Genomic DNA, 5,075 nt, shown 5'->3' on the forward strand with positions numbered 1-5,075 from the left:
ACCTCTCATTTTACCAAGAATAGTTACAAATCTTTCAAGCAAGCACGTTCCAGAATGATTTATAAAAAGGAGGTTGAGAGCCCGTGCAAAGAAATGACTGCAGAGATCAATGACACAATTTAAATACATCCCAAATTCTGTCATTTCTAATCACATTTACACTATCACCCTGGTCCAAAACACCATCAGTTCTGGGCTAGATTTCTACAATAGGCTTCGTTATACAAAATGACTTCAGGTACAATGACTCAGCCATCCTGGCTGATATAGCCCACTCCCAATACATTCCTCGCCTAACACGGGGTAGTTACTCAAACATCACTTGAGTCATGGGTAGCTCAAGTGGTTGTTCATCTACTCAGAATTCTTGATTAGTTTTTTTCACAGACTAATTTTACATATTGTTTTCTGACTTCTGTCATTTCTGAAGAGAAGTCAGCAGTTATTCAAGGTATTCTCTGTATGTAAGCACTGTTTTTTTTTTTTTTTTTTTTTTTTTTTTTCTGGTTTCTTTTAAGATTTCCTCTTTATTTTTGGTTTTCAGCTGTTTGCCTATGATGTGCCTAGGTGTAGTTTTTTCATATTTGTTCTGCTTGAGTTTCACTGAACACCTAGAACCTATAAATATACCTCTTTTCCCAAGTTTGAGAAATCTGTTTTTTTCAGATAATTTTACTGCTTCATTTTTTCCCCTCTTATTATGGAACTCCAATGATATGTTTATTAGATCATTTGATATTGTCTTTTAAGTCCTGAGGCTGTTTTTCATATGAATGTTTTGTCTTTCTCTACTTCAGATTGGATAATTTCTATTGATTTATCCTCAAGTTCATTGACTTTTTCCTTTCATTTCCATTCAGTTGCTAAGTTTCTCCAGTGACTTTTTTTTTCAGAGGCTACTTTTTAGCTGTAGAATTTTTTGATGCTTTTTAATAATTTATTTTCTACTGAGATTTCTTATCTTTCTATTCTAATATTAGCAAGCATATGTACCTTTACATCATTGAGTATATCTATAACAGCTATTTAAAATACTTGCTGCTAATTCCAATGTTTGGATCATCTTAAAGACAGTGGCCATTGATTTCCTTTTCCCTTAGCTGTAGTTCAGATTTTCTAGTTGCTTCATATGTCCAGTAATTTTGAATTATATCCTGGACATTACAAATGGATTCTATTATATTCTCCCCCCAAAAAAGGAAGTTATTTTTGTTTTATTATTTTGTTTTCATTTAAACAGACAACCAACTTACCTGTATCCAATCTGAAAACTCTCTCTCTCTCTCTCGTAGCAGCTCAAATCTCAGTTCAGTTCTTTTATTCTTAGCTGTTCTGTTTTTAGTCTGTCCTGCTCATGGGTGATTCAGAGATCAGCCAGAAATCTGGGCAGAGTTTATAAATAGGATGGGCTCTTCTTCTCTTTGGTTCTTTAATTTTTAGTACTCATACTTTTCTAGAGGCTGTTGCTGCCTAAAGTGCTGTGTTTTTAAAAACCAGAAAGACTGTTGGTTTTCTGTCCGACTTTTAGCCATGCCACATCATGCCAACTTTGATATCCTCTCAGGCTAAAAGGTATAACAAATGGGAAGTTTGATCTATGGTGTTCCCTTCTAAGACTTTGTGATTCTTTAGAATGTATCTGCTTTTGTTTGCTTTCTGATTCCTTAAGGTAGGATTTTTGTTGTTGTTTTCTTCCCTAATTTATTCAGAGTTTAGAATTGCTGTCTATAGGAGGGTAGGACCAGTAGATACTAACACAGCTATAATGAAAATGGAAGTCTTCATCCTCTTACCCATATTCAGTCTTTTGATCTTGCAGAACATGATATTCCCTCTTCGATAAAGGTTTTCCCCTGGATATTTTTACAGATCACTCCCTTACTCAATTCAGGCCTTTACTCAAATGTAACTTATTCAGAGAAGCCTTCCTTGATCATATCATCTAATGTGTGCTGCCCATCCCACCTCACACCTTACTACCCAGCACATTACTCTGGTATTTTTCTGCATACTACTTTTTTTCCTGACCATGTTATATATTGATTTACCTTGTTTGTATTTATTTTTCTCCCTAGACTGTAAGCTCCTTGAGTATGGCATCTTTTTGTCTGCTTTGAGTAGTTTGGCATCTCCAGCACCTAGAATATGGCTTGGCTCACAGTAGGGGCTCAAGAGATATGTGTTCAATGACTCGCTCATATTAGATACTTAAAATACATCTACACACAAATATGTTCAACCAATTTTCTATGAAGGTGCAAATGTAAAATGCATTTTTGACCCAATTGTGTGAGAACAACTGAACATCTAGAGGCAAATAAATAAATCAATCTTGATGTAAACCTCACACTTTATACAAAATTAACTCAAACTAAATCCTGGATGTAAATGTGAAACATAAAACTAGAAAAAGAAAAAAACACTGGAGAAAAATCTATGGGATCTAAGAATTAAGTGTAAAGTATAAAACTATAGCACATACAAAATCTTGGGATATAGGTTGGGGATAGGCAAAGATTGTTTAGACTTGACACCAAAAGCACACTCCATTAAATGGAAAAATTGAAAAATTGGATCTCATTAAAGGTACTCTGGTACATTTGGCGGTTAAAAAAAAAAAACTATTTGGCAGTAAAAAAAAAAAATGGATGATTGACACATACAAAATCTTAAATGAATATCATAGGAATTATGCTGAGTGAAAAATATATAATCCAGAAAGTTTATATACTGTAAGTTTACATACTGTATCATTCCATTTATATAACATTGTTGAAAATGACAACATTTTAGATATGAAAACCAGATTAGTAGTGGTCAGAATTAGAGGTGAGGGGGATGGGCGTGAGGGAGGTGACTGCAGTTATAAGAAGGCAACACAGGTAATCCTTGTGTTGATGGAATTGTTCTGTATCTTGACACTGATGGTGAATACACCAATCCACATACATAATGAAACTGTATAGAACTGAATACACATGCAAACAAACATGAATAAAAATAAAATGGAAATTTGAATAATGTCAGTGGATTATATCAAAGTCAATATTCATTTATTTTTCCACAGGTCTTAATTCTTTTCTTTCATGATGACTTGGGGGGAAGGAGATAGTGTCTCTGACAGAGACACATTTAAAAAAAGAAAAGAAAATAAGAAAACTACAGGTTAATATCTCCAATGACTCTTGATGTAAACATGCTGAGCAAAATGCTAGCAAACCGGATTCAACAATATATTTAAAAGACTGTTCATCATGACCAAGTAGGATTTATTCCCGGGATGGAAAGATGGTTCAACATATGCAAATCAATTAGTGTAATACATCACATCAACAGAATGAAAGACAAAAACAATATGATCATTTCACTTGTTGCCGAAAAGGCAATTTGATGAAATTCACCATCCCTTCATAATGTAAAAAAAACCTTCAAAAAACTGGATATAGAAGGAAGATACCTCAATATAATAACAGCCATATATGAGAGACCCACAGTTAGTATCATATTAAATGGGGAAAACCTGAAAGCCTTCCCTCCAAGATCTGGAACAGGACAAGGATGCCCACTTTAACCACTGTAATTCAATTTAGTACTGGCCTAGCTAGAGCAAAAAGACAAGAGAAAGATATAAAGGTCATCCAAATTGGAGAGGAACAGTCAAACTATCATGATTTGCCATGATGTGATCTTATATTTGGAAAAATATGAAGCTTCCACCACAAAACTATTAGAACTGATACACAAATTAGTAAAATTGCAGGATACAAAATTCACATACAAAAATCAGTAATATTGCTGTATGCCAACAGTAAACAATCTGAAAAAGAAAACGTAAAATAGCCACAAATAAAAGTAAATGCCTAGGAATTAACCTAAGAAGTATAAAATCTTGACAATGAAAATTATAAAACACTGATAAAAGAAATTGAAGAGGACACCAAAAAAAGGAAACATATTCCATGTTCATAGATTGGGAGAATTAATATTTTTAAAAAGTTCGTACTACCCAAAGCAATCGACAGATGCAGTGTAATCCCTTCAAAATGCCAATGATATTCTTCACAGAAATAGAAAAAAACTATTCTAAAATTTATAAGAAACCACAAAAGACCCAGAAGAGCCACAGCTACCCTAAGGAAAAAAAAAAAAAAATAGAGGAATTGTATTATCTGACTTCAAAGTATCAGAGTGATAGTAACCCAAACAACGTGGTACTAGCATAAAAACAGACACATAGACCAATGGAACAGGATAGAGAACCCAGAAACCAAATCCACACAGTGAACTCATTTTCACAGTGGTGCCAAGAGCATACACTGGGAAGACGGTTTCTTCAATAAATGGAGATCAGAAAACTGGATATCCATTTACAAAAGAATGAAACTAGATCCCTATCTCTCACCATATCCAAAAATCAAATAGAAATGGATTAAAGACTTAAATCTAAGACCTCAAATGATTTCACCACAAGGAAACATTAGGGAAAATTCCGGGACATTGGTCTGGGCAAGAATTTCTTGAGTAACGCCCAGAAAGAACAGGCAACCAAAGCAAAAATGGACAAATGGGATCACATTAAGTTAAAAATCTTCTGGGCAGCAAAGAAAACAGTCAACAAAGTGAAGAAACAAGCCACAGAATGGGAGAAAGTATTTGCAAACTACCCATCTGCCAAGGGACCAATAACTAGAACATATAGGGAGCTCAAACAACTCTGCAGGAAATAAAAATTCATAATCTGATAAAAAGATGGACAAAAAGGTTTGAATAGACATTTCTCAAAAGAAGATATACATATGGCTATGAAAAGATACTCAACATTACAGATCATCAGAAAAATGAGAATCAAAACTACAATGAGCTATCATCTCACCCCAATTTAAACAGCTTTTTTCCAAAAGACAGGCAATAATAAAAGCTGGCAAGGACGTGGAAGAAAGAGAACTCTAGTACACTGTGGGTGAGAATGCATATTAGTACAACCGTTAATCAAGAACAATTTGGAATTTCCTCTAAAAATAGAGCTACCATATGATCCAGCAATCCCACTGCTGGGTATATACCCAAAGGAAAGA

Source organism: Saimiri boliviensis, chromosome 14 (assembly GCF_048565385.1).
Source record: "Saimiri boliviensis isolate mSaiBol1 chromosome 14, mSaiBol1.pri, whole genome shotgun sequence".
NCBI lineage: Eukaryota > Metazoa > Chordata > Mammalia > Primates > Cebidae > Saimiri > Saimiri boliviensis.